This window comes from Electrophorus electricus, chromosome 26, assembly GCF_013358815.1.
Source record: "Electrophorus electricus isolate fEleEle1 chromosome 26, fEleEle1.pri, whole genome shotgun sequence".
NCBI classification, from domain to species: domain Eukaryota; kingdom Metazoa; phylum Chordata; class Actinopteri; order Gymnotiformes; family Gymnotidae; genus Electrophorus; species Electrophorus electricus.
Window position 1 is genome coordinate 1,519,282 of NC_049560.1, and position 13,442 is coordinate 1,532,723.

The window sequence follows — 13,442 nt, forward strand, 5'->3', positions numbered from 1 at the left end:
GGACATTGCAGGGTTTTTTTTTTTTTGGCCTTACTACAGTGGGGTTTCATTGCCTGCTGAGCTAACACTAATCTTGGATGTTGACCTCATTTGCCCAGTCATTTTCTTAGACCCTATTGTTTGCTCTGAAGATTGCTTGGCCTATACATTTATCTCAATCCTGTTAAAAAATAAAAGTGAGTTTCAGGCATCCCTTGGTCCTCTTCTGTGTTCTATACCTCCCTGTATGCAATCTTTAATCATAGATTGAGGAAAGAAGCACTCTGGGCCAGACATGGCCCAGCGTCTCTCCACTGGAAGGCGTGTGACAGTGACTTTGATCTTGTGCAGAAAAGGGGCAGAAGCTTCAAGAAAAAAAAAATTATCAATAAGAACGGGGGTTGTGGGGTTGGGGGGAGGGGAAAAGTAAACATTGCCCCAGCCAATTATCAGGAGTTATGTTTTATTCAGGGCTAGAGCTAGCTAGGCATGAATCTGCTGTACATTTGCGGTGGAAAATTAAAACAAAGAAATTCTTTCACATCACTGAGTTGTTTCATTTGTATCATGGACTCATCACCATCTCTTCTCCAAATGCCTTTTGTGGGGTTTGTGGGAGAGGCTGTCTGCTTTTGTCTATTCTATCAGGAGTACTCTACAAAAAGAGAGATTTTTAATAGATATATGACAGATGTCAACAATCATCCTTGTTTAGTAACAAGGAACATGCGTTTCTGAGACTTTTCAAATTCTTTGGCCTTCAAAAAGATATAAACCTACAAATGAAGATTGAAAATAATAGGAATTCTTAGGTTACACAAATCGCAAATTGGACATCCCATTTTCTCAAAATTAGCCTCCCCCAAAATAATATGATGGCTAAAAACTTGAATTCATTTTTAAGTTCCACAAACTAACTGGAATTTGATTAATACCTGACTGTAAGAATGTTTTCCAGTGTATCAGTCACATTTGTTCCAGTCACCAGGACTATGAAGAAAAGTGATAAATGTTGAGTCTTCAGTGGGTAAACAGTGCATGGTGTTAGGAAGCCATACATTGAATTCTGATTTTATGTAAGTTGTCCTATCCCATGCTGCGGTGACCTAATATGAAAAGATGCAAATATAAGTTATGTATCTGAGATAGGATACATGAGCAATGAAGTTTGCCAATTAACGTGGATGATAATATTCTTCAGAATGAGGCTAAGCAGCTCACTTATATGCTTAGCTAGCTGTGTAACCTGATTGCAATAATGAGAACATATTTCAACAGCAGGGTGCTTATTGCAACCATACACCATAGTTTTTCTCTTGAGATAGACCGGCTGTCAATCTGAGAAAAGCTACAGACATGCAATATGGCTTCCTAGTGGTGGAATAGGAAACATGAGGTTAAAGTTGTCTCCTTGTCTCTTGAGAAGATTATTATTGTAAGCACGAGAAGGCTAGAGAATCTAATGCATGCTTAGATTATTACAGCTGCCCCCAAGACACTGGGGCAAGCTGGAAATATTTAAAAAGTATTTGTATTCAGTTGGCTGCTGTATACAGCTGTATACAGTGAAGCGAATTTGTTATTATATATATATATATATATATATATATATATATATATATATATAGTATATATATATATATATATATGCCTAAATAAAAAAATACATACATATATGAAATATGAGAGAGCAAATAAATAGACAAAGTGAGTGTAAACATACATATATCTGCAAAGGCATTTTATTGAAATGTATTTATTTAAATGAACCCAACCTTTCACACTCAACCTTTCCATATTCTTTTCTTTGTAAGACATGGGCACGGGAGCAGCAAAAGCCCAGCGTTCTGCCTCTCCCTTCTTCTAGGTGCTGTCCATCTCTTTATTCAAAGAAAGCATCGCGTCAGACTGCAGCCTATGGCCTTTAGGCACACTGGAAAGCCGGGACATCACGCCTCTGGCATGAAGAGGGAGCCACAGCGTCTCGCTTATCCCAGCGCTCCGAGGCACCTGACGCCATCTGCGGCCCTCCGTCACCCCGGCATGACACAGGCGCGTTAATGCAGCCACTGAAGAGAAAGAGAGAGAGAAAAAACAATCAATGAAATCATTTTGGCGGCACTCATGAAGTGAAATGTTTTTCTTTCTCTCTTTTGTTCAGCCATCATTTTTTTTCTTTCATTTTCTGGTCAGTGTGTTGCATGTTGGGTTATTATAAGGGCAGAGGGAATATGGACAGCAAATGCAGCTAGAGTTGGAGGTAGGCTGAGGTCTATCTATACGTTTATTTAGATTGTAATATAAAACATTTATAGACGGGTTCTTCTGGTTGAAGTGAAAGTGTCAGAAATTGCTTGCATTTAAGCCTGAGCAACCCTACGTTACTCAAGATATACACAACATGTAAATGTTGTGCATGTGTGAAGGAATTAAGTTGGGGCTCTTTGGAAATTCCTGTGCGATGAAAGGGAAAGAATATCCACCCCAAAATGATTAATGTGCTGTTCAGGTACACAGAAGATTGAGCGATCCTGTCATCGCACCATATGGTACCAATTTATCCCAGCAAACTAAAAGGCCAGTTCACTTCACAGACTACTGTGGCTCTGTTTTGCCTCATTCTCATGTCCTGCTCACAGAGCAACTGCGGTTATTCCAAAGTGCTTACACTAAACAGAAGTAAAATGTATACATTTTTAAAAAATAACTAGATCAGTTAATTTATTTATTTCACTATATTTGGAGATGCACATTTTTGAAGGATATTATGAGATTTTAAGCAATTGTCCTCTAGGTGAGGCTGTATATCTGTTTACGGTTGTGCAAGTTTAAAGGCGTGCATGATCAATAGGCAAAAACTGCTCAGATAAAATTCATGGAACTTTAATGAATATTAATTTAATGATCCAAAAATTTGGATCAAATATTAGTAGCTAGAAAATTTTATGTTGCATTACTTACAAAATAAGAAAGGCTGCAAACAAGTATTTTCAAAAGAAAGCATTAGTGAATGAATAAAGAACAAACAAATAATGACCTCTGGTTTTAGGACAGCAGTGTAGTGACCTTGCCACTTGACTTGTTTATCTGAAAGTGGGGTTAATGGTAGGCTGGCCATCTAAAAGTAGAAACCAACTGAAAAATAATCAGTTACCTTGTCTTTGATACTTTGAAACATTTTGTTTCTTCTGTACAACCTTTAATGTGGTGGAGCAAGAAAGTTGCTTCAAACCTTTAGAGAAATGGGACATCTCAAAATTTGTTATTTCTAAGAATAAATGTATGCAGAGTTCAGCTTTAATACTGATATTCAAAAAGGTGCACTAGGGAGATGAATGTTCATGGTTCTCACACACACACACACACACACACACACACACACACACACGCACACACACACACGCACACACACACACACACACACACACACACACACACACACACAAACAGTCTGGTAATGTGGTAATATTACAGTTTCTTGTTACCGTTGCCTAAAGGGCTATCAAAAAAATAAAGGAAAAATGAAAAGTAAAAATAGAGTAGTACTGAGCAGCGTGAGCACAGGCCAACTGATGTATCGCTTGGCATGTCGAATTAAGCTGAAAGGTGTAATTTGCCATGTCTTGAGGTTTATCCTTTACCTCGTTTTCTGGAGAGTTTGCTATAGATTTAGAAAGGGACAGATAGATTCACTGCTCACATTCAATGATGAAAAATAAGGTTGTTGGGCTTTGGGGATATAATTCATAGCAGTCTTTTTGTGGATTGTTAAAACTTTAAACTTGGTAGACATGCTGAAAGTTGCTGCATGTCTTATTTTCATTTGACAGTTTGTTTTTCAATTCAAATATTATAATTACTCTTCTCACGGCTCTAAATTAGATGTCATATTTCAGTACACTAAAGGTTAAAAGTAGCTATTTCTATAGTTCTCACACATTTTATCACACCATTGTATAATAATGATTCATAGCATGAGCCCTTTTTGGCTATTATGGGTTACTGTAAGTTATAGTTGCTTGATCATAATAATAACAATGATTTTGACTATTTTTCAGTTTACTTTAATTGTTCTTCTCATAAAATATTTTTACTACAAGGACTTTATTGGTAGGTATTTCACGAAATCTCTAAAATCCTAAAATAAAGAATTAGATAGATAGATAGATAGATAGATAGATAGATAGATAGATAGATAGATAGATAGATAGAGTACAGTATACACATTTCTTGGGATGCTCTTTTCCAATCAGACACCTCTTTAAAATACACTAACAATCTTCTGTAAATGGGTATTTGTTTAAAATAAAGATAGGTATTTAAAGAGAAATACAGATTCATAGATTTTCCCCACCATTTTCCTCTTTTCCAGATTGTTAATTTTCTTGCCCCTGCGGGCTAGTATGAGTACAGAGGATAAACCTTTTTATAGGCCAAACTCCATTGGTTTTCATTATCTAAGATGTGATTTTGGTTTAGATTTTTTTTCTAATCCAGGGCCAATCCTTATTTATTTACTTTTCTCTCTTATTTGCCCCTCTCCCCCCTCTCTATCTGTCTGTCTGTCTGTCTGTCTCTCTCTCTCTCTCTCTCTCTCTCTCTCTCTCTCTCTCTCCTTCCTCTTTTCTCTCTTTGCTCTTTCAGTTGCTAGGGAGAGCAAAGAACTCACCCTCAGAGTGAATGGGTTGAATATGCTCCCTTAGCTAAGTCATGCTGACACCCATTGTTGCTGTATTGCAGTGTACAGTATCACCCTTTCAACATTTCAGCATTCGAGCTTTTTTTTGGCATGCTAAAGAACGGAATACTCAGAGTCACAGATATGCCATGCACCAGAGTGCTAATGGTGTGTTCTTCATGCAAAGGAAGATGACAGGCCTTGTAATTTGATCAATGTTTTCTCATTTCTCTTCTGAACGGTATACTGATGGAAAATAGCACAAAATTGACTGTTGTTGGACTAGTCAGCTGGAATAAATATTTCCCTTCCAACATAGTCATCTGCACACCTAATAATTACAGGGACACATCTTGCAGACTCCCTGGCTAATGAGTCTGTTCAATATTGGCATCATTGTACTGTGCCAGTATGAAAACAGGAAATCAAACTGAAAGCGGACAGAAGTTTAATGATTTGATAATTGTGCTTTATGGATATTTTTATTAACGTTCAATATTATCCAAACAAGAAGTGTGCAGTTTTTCTCAACCTCATATTTACTTTCATTTGTCTTAACTTTCTTTTATGCATTTGGCATTTATAATAAATTAATATGCACAGAAAACTCAAGACATGCACACTTGAAATCCTTTTCCTTAAACAAAACCTTCAATTATGAATCCATTGTATAGATTGGAAAATACAATTTGATTACTGAGTACCAGTTTTAGGTCTTAGGAATTTAGGATTTTTTAAAAAAAGGTTTCTGAAAAAAGGCTCTATTAGAACATAGCACCAAGAAAAGACTGCCAGTTTCCATGATATATGATTATGACTGGTTGCTTTTGTTTGAACTTTATACATACTTCTAAAACAAATGACAATGAGATGCAATGGAGAAAATGCAAAAATGCTCAGCAGAGTCACGCATGGGGCATTGCACTCTCTTTGAATCTTGTTGTACACTGACATGTTGCATGCTGATTTAAATAATACACGAGCTGAAATACTGCAAGGTGATCTTCAGATTTCTTCCTGGCTATTTCTGCTGCTTTTATTGCCAGTACAGGCACGTCTCATAACATGGGCTAAAGATTGTGCTCACTGAAACAGGGCAGATATGCAATTCAAACACAGCCACTAATACATTTCTGTCCATGCCAGTGTATTCAGTGAAAGATTCTAGTGTGTAAGCTGTAATTCTGTCACCTGATCATTTGCCTGACTATTTTTAGGAGTGTAGTATAAAATTGACATGCTATCGAGGTTGGAGGCATGAAAGGGCTGTAAATGTTGAAAGATGGATAAATGGTTGGAATGCAACTCTTTAGTAAAAGAATGACTTGCTTTCACAGTGTTCATATAGAACACTTGCATATTATAAACCTCTTTGTACCAAGGTAATTAATGTGTAGTGAGACTTATTTGTCAATTACATATTGCTGTCATGCAGTTTCAAAACAGGAAGAAAGCTCCTTGTTGAACCTGTTTTCTGTAGGAAATGTCCATTATTGAAATGTATTGATTGCCTTTTATAAGACCACAGTGATCTGTGCTGTGTATCCAGAAGAGGCTAATAGCACAAATAATCAATATTCAATATTCAAACTTTCAGTGTCATTCGCATCCAAAGTGTTATGGTCATCGCAGTTTTATTCAAGAAAAATGTATAATTTCTTTCTTTCTTTTCTTTCCAGTGTTGCTTCTTTGCTTTATTCACAGTCAGGCTTCTCCCACAAACTAGAACAACCTGAAGAAGATAAAAGATATTTGGGCTGGCTATTGCAGCTAGGGTTAGCTGCTGCACAACTGTCTAGAAGTAAAAGCAGTACAAGTTTTCTCACACAAACCTCTCCCGTGATCTCGTCACTGAAAGGTTCCTGAAGTTCAGAAAGTCCAAATGGAATTAGGGTAAACCAGAGCTCTGTAATGATTGGAACAGCAATGCCTGCTTGTAAGTTTACCGGGGACATTGACAGAATGATAGCCCCCATTTCACTGCTTAAGGACAACAATACAACCATTATGGATTAAAGGCTTTGTATTTTTCCCATTCACAAAGACTTAGGGAATTACTAAAATGAGTTGTTTTGTTGTCATACACCTTTACTCCAGCCCGGTACACCCCCCCCCACACACAAAGACACTCTTCCCCCAAAATACACACACACCCACAGACACCCACACACACCTATGCACACACACAACACACACACACACAAAGACACTCTTCCCTCAACACACACACACACACAAACACACACACACACACACACACACACACACACACACACACACACACACACACACACACACACACAGACACACACATACAAAAAGACACTTTTCCCCAACATGCACACACACATACACACACACTGAGTGAAACATGCTGTTAATTCATATTCACACTATTAACACACTGGCACCTGACCAGTGTCTGTACCTCCCCAGTGCCCCAGAGTGGTGGATGCTGCAGCCCACAACAGCAGGAGCTGAAGGGAGGTCAGTTGACAAGATGTCACAGCGAGTCTCTGATCATCAGGCTGTAATTAGTGCCTCCTCGCTCTCAGATGTGCAGCGAAAGGATGCCACCAGCAGCAGCGCTCTGCTTGGAGACCCTGGCCCAATTCCAGATCCTCTCAAATTGCTTCCTCTCCCCACCCCACTTCCTCAGCGACGGCTTGTGATTGGTGGAGCAAAAGTGGCAATAGTGCTCGTAGAATTAATCATAGGAGAAAGCAAGGAAAGGACACTCCTTCAGAGTGTTAGTGTTTGTCCTATCATCTCCTGCAGATCACTGGGCATCAGGACATATGAGAATCTTTTATGGCTGCAGATGGCGTCTACTTTGGCATTGTCACTTATTTACAGCCCTGAAGGATAGTGCCAGGGGGAGGAAATAAAGAGATAGTAGCTGTCTCCGTTTTACAGAACAGCTGGAACCCTTTCGATCATGAGGTTTGGAAAGGACCCCAGGTGAAAACCAGAATGAAACAACAATCAGGTTTGGGGACTACTGTGATATAAGAGTTTTTCCTCACAACCGAACTCGTCTTTCAGAACAAAGTCTGCCAAGCCCATCAAAACCTAAATGGCAACATAGCACACTTCTGTTGCAATTTCCATTAAAGGCTTTCAATGTTAAGTATGACTCAAATCATACTTATGTAAAACATATATTGACACTATAAAAGAAAAAAAAAATTTTACATCATGATGTTGAAGGCTTCTATATGAGTAAATTCATAAAAATTTCTAATTTAATACATATAACTACATACATAATATATAGAACTACTTTGAATTTTCATTCATTAAATATGTAAGCTAAACTGGCCATTGTCATTTAATTTCATGGATATTTGATATTTTTGTGAATTTTCTCTTGGTTTCAAGAAAGATTGGAATTATGGTTTGAAAGTTATGAAAGGAGGTTTTACTATGTCTTTTACAATTTTTCCATGTATGTATTTCACTCTTCAGATTTTCACAGGTCACAGTTTTAAAAGAGCAATAATTCATCAAAACAATTGATTCTTAGATAACAGGCAAATTTGTGATAAATGAAATTAAATTTCAGTAGTGATTAAATCCTATGTGAAATGTAATGTAAGTTGATGTAACCTGAAACTTAGTGAAAGGTTAGTTGATAATAACATTGGTGTATAATTGTGACTGGCTATTTTGAGGTAGTTGTAGTATATAAGGTTATGTGTTAGCATATGACTAGAGATTAATTTAGAAAAAAAAAATGGCCAGGATTTTATGTGCTTAGCTTGAGTCTTAATTTTAAGCCATTTTACTGTAATTATGCATTCTACATGTGGTATTTCCCCTGCTAAATGGCACAGTTCTTACTCTGTTTATTGGTACAATTACCATCTTATTTTTCAACTCATTTTCCAGTAGTGAGGAGGAAAAAACTAATTAAGGCTCAATGAATTAATAGGACAGGGATTCTTAGTTATTTCTCTTCATCACTGAACTTCACCAAGCGTCCTGTGCTTTATCACATAAATGGCCGGAACCAATAAACACAAAATATGTTGGTCTATTTAAAAAATGAATTTGAAGTCTCTACAGAGTGTGCTAAATTGCTTTCACCCCCTTTAGTTGACCCACTGAATAGAGAGTTAAATTAACTATACTAGTGGCTCTCTCCTTTCCTTTGATGCAAATAATTGGACATTTTAATAAACTAAGGAGACTTTATTAATTCTACAGTCGACCTTAGCTACACTGTACAGTGTATATTTTACTAGAGGACTTGCTTTGAAACAGCAAACAATCAGACATCCAGCTTGCATCAGGCAACCATTCATCTCACTAGAATCTGGACAAGAATTATTATAGCCCTTCTCAAAAAAGAAAAAGCACACACAAATAAGTAAATAAACAAAACATTCCCCCTAAAGGGCATCACTTACTATAAGATCTTTGCTGAAGCTTTTTAAAATGAAGTATTTAGGCAGCAGTGTTGGTAACATGGCCCCACCCTCACTCAGAGATATTATGAACTCAGACCAGTCTGCAGTTATTGCTTCCAAAACTCACTAGTGTGCAACAAAATGCCCCAAAATGCCCTTAGCACTGTTGGAATTCTTGCTGATTTTTGAACTAACATATTGTTTTACTGTCCTCTTAAGACAGGCCACTGCATTCTTGGTACCACACTGTTGTATATATATTTCTCCTAAGGCATGTATTAAGCATCATCCAGGTCTTTGAAATGATTTTCCAATGGACAATGACTATAAATGGTGACATTTAGTCCACATCTATATCTGGACTTAATCTGTGTCCAATAGCCCACCTTTTCTGTGGTGTCCTGAGTGTTACAACCTGACAAGATATGATCAGGGCTCTTAGCACCAACCTTAGAGGGCTGCTAGCAGAACTGGCAGTGCTGCCAGCACATACAGATTTTCTACATACCTGCTGCTCCTGGACTGACCTGTGTGCTATTGTGTCTTGATCAGAACTCTTCCCTGGTTTTGGTCCCATTCATTTAGTTTAGTTTTTTTGCTCAGCTGAAATAATGTTGCACTTTACTGTCGGCAGCCACTAGTCATTGCTAGCCTTGCTGGATGTTACAGTACTAATTCAGGCTAACAACTGACAGGACTTCCCTTACACTGTTGTCTGGCAACTTGGGGAGCTGATTTATGTGTAAAACAGTGAGTCATCGTTTTGTCGGGCATTGCAGCTTTGCTCCTGCTATTTTGTTCTTGGCTTGTCATCATAAACAAGATGAACAGGTTTGTGTTGGTCCATCAGCTTGGCCCTGTTAGAATTCTTACATACGTCTCCTGTCTTAGCCTCAAACATGCCACAGATAGCCGGGCACAAACAGGACAGCTGCTGGAGTTGTTCTCAGTTTGACATTTGGACCTTACTGCTACAGTGAGAATGAACTGCAGCCTGTCTTGTGCCCTGCTAGAGGAGCTCTTGCCTTGTGCAGGGTGGTGGTCAGATACCATGACACCATGCAACGGGTTATGATTAAGCGAAGGACATTTCACCAGGTGCGTCTAATAACAGGTCAAAGGATGGAGGGGGGAAGATGTAAGCCCTCCCAGCTGATCAGGTGACCTCTCTCATGCACAGTCTGCTCAATTCTGTTAGAGAGCCACAACATCAGCCTTATCTTATTATATTAACTTTCGTCCAGGCAGTTTCGGATTGGAGGTTTGCCGGGCGCGGCGTCCAACAGGGTGGAGCGCGCGGTCTGCGTGCTCCGTGCACTCCTGCCTCCTGCCAGATCTTTCTGCAAACCTATCGACAGGCATGGGGGGTTGGGGGTGTGGCTGCACTAATCCCTCCTCGGCAGCCCAGTGTGGGCCCAGTTTGGGTCCTTTCCCAGTCCCCCGGCAGGCTGCGCTGTCCCCCTCGTCCCACTGCCGCGTCCCTCGGGATGCGAGCCCATCTGTGTTTGCCCTTACTCCTCCAATCCCTGGCTCCCCCCGGCATACACAGTCCAAAATGCGGAAATGTCATTTGCACACATTCACGCATCACAGAAGCAACTTGGACATGTTTCCTTTTACCTTTCGGCACCACGTCCAAGTACAATTTCTGGCATTTCCTTTTGTAATACATTATTTTTTTGTAGTACATTACTAAAAATATTTAGTTTTATTGACCAGTTATACAACACAATCTTGGGCTTCTTAGGTCATTGTAAATTTCCTTTGATTCAATAAGAATGCACTCCCAACTGTAAAATACACAAGTAAACTGTAAGAGAAAGAAATTCTTTTTTATTTCAACAGTTTCAATACTCATAATGCAAGCCACTGTCATATATATCAGCTGCCTTTCATCTACACAGGCCATAGTAAAATGAGACTAGTCAGGTCTTAATGTAACCAACAAAAGCCGGATACAAAATCCATACAAACTCAATTAGGAATCAATTTGAGTTTGTGTCAGACAGTCTGGTGCCAACAGAGAGGGTTTTCTATCAGCTTATGCGCTAGAAAAAACGAAAGAAAGAAAGAAAAAAACCTCAAACAGTTTTCATTTGAATATTTCTCATGGCTTGCTCGAGAGGATCTTAGACATTTGCTTTCTCGTTGTTTTGCTTCTGAGCTCTCTCACTGTTTTGCGTCGTGTCTTCCCTCATGGGCCAATCAACGTACAGCGTTAGTAGATAAGTGGTGTCCTGGACCAGCCGGAGCGCGTAATGAACGGTATGAGTGAAGAATGTAGGTTCAGCAGCAAAGAATCAGTGTATTTGTGTTTGCAACACACCTGCATGGGTTTCTTGTACTGAAAACAAGCAGCCATATGCTGGAGTAAATAAACAGAGGCAGTAACAACACCAACAACAACAGCAGCAAATGTTTATCTTTTTTCTTCTCTTCAGGTTATTGAAAAGAACAGGCAGTTGGAAAACATTAGGTGGCTGCCACATTTTACGTTCATTTGGCACATCAGCGCTACACATTTTCTTGTGTGGGCTTTACTGTAAAAAAAAAAAAAAAAATCTTTTTTGGGGTCAATTTCTTTCTGGATCTGAAGTGGATCTGAAGATGTGCTCAGAACCAGTGGGGGAGCAGACAAGCTAACAGTGAACACGGTATACCACTGTGAGGTGCTTTGATTTCCTTCTCTTTTAAAAACACTCCCTACCCCCACTCTTGAAAATGTGCCATCCTCCTTTTGTGTTCTCATTTCTGTGTTCTTTTTCTTAAAAGGAGAGTTAAGTGTCAGAGAGGATCTTTATGATAATTATCCATTGGGATTGAAGTTCTGTTGCTGTACCCACCGAATGGAGGGTCTTGCCAGGCTTGCTTTCATAAGCAAGAACAAAGATGACTGCAGACAAAAGGAGAAAACAAGAACTGGTGGGTGGTGTGGTGGTGGACATGAGCCTTTGCTTAGATGTAGCAAAAACAGGTGAATTTTAAGTGTGACATCAACAATCAAGACATGGTTATTTAACATGTTTTAGGAGTGACAGCTGACCAAACAAGAGTTCGAGCTAACCTCTGATCTGAGTGGCCAATCAGTCTTAAAGGTACGGGTGTTGGTGTGGCAAGTCTCCAAAACAAAACAATGAGCTCACAGACCTAGACAATGCCCTAGTGGTTACTAAAAATACTTTTGCTTATTTTTGCGAAATTTCATCCACTTCCACTAATTCCAGAATAGTCAAAATATATCTACTGTCCTTGACAAATGAATGAATAATAAATGAATGGATAAATGAATTAACAAAGGAAGAGCACATTCTTCCTCTTTAGCATGGTTTGAGAAGGGAGATGTGTACACAAGCATGGCTGTGTAATTTGCTTGTAAAAATGGCGTATATATATCACTCCTAAGATCTTTAAAGCATTTGCAGTTGTAACACTGATTTTAAAATGATTGTATTTGTAACACTGATACTAAAATTAAGCTGCAAAATAAAGCTGCTTTTTTTCTCAAATGTCACAGGTTTAGATTTAACACAGAGCTGCACAGATATTTAAACCAGTGCTGGAATACTGAACCTGTACTGGATCTGGTTTTTATATGTAGAACACAGAACCTTCACTAGGATTGTGCTCCTCGCTGCATTGTGAAGAGTGCCATGTCTTGGGACTGGAAGTGGAATGGGAAACATTTGCACACTGGTTGAATGTAAGTGTGACTGATCAATTGCAGAGCAAAATGGCTGTCATGCACCTTCCACTCACATGCTGTGCCTTGCTCATATTTGTTAGTGCTGCTACCCCCTATGTCACAAATCAGACACCGCCTATGCACCAGATCGCTGTTACGAACTACACTCATACAGACACTATTAGGGTGAAATTTTGGCACGCTTTATTACCTCCAACCGGGTAGTAAGGAGTCGAGTGGGAAGTTTTGCTCAGTATCTTAGCAATATTATACTGTAATAGACTTCAAAGAGTGAATAATACAGCAGAAGGGTGTAAAATTATTGTGGTTGTGAGTGAGTGCCTTTATATGAGTTAACAGCAGTATATATAACCAGGCCCACTGCTCTGGCCCATTGTTGAAATTGCAGTTTCTGATGAGTGAATCCTGACAGCAGGACAATGGTCTATTAGCTCCTGGCTAACATTCAGGGACGCCGACTCTTGATCTAATTGCATGCAGTGATGAGTAACGGCGGGCCCTGACGACTCTCCGAAGAAAACCAGAGTGAGGTAGCTGTGAGAGGGTGGAGCCAGCCTCGGGCTGAGGTGTGGCTGGGCTCCAGGGAATCTGCATGGAGCCTACGGGAGCGTACAGGCTTCCAGTCACCTGAGCTCGGATCTTTTCTGAAACCAGAGTGCTCTGCTGACAG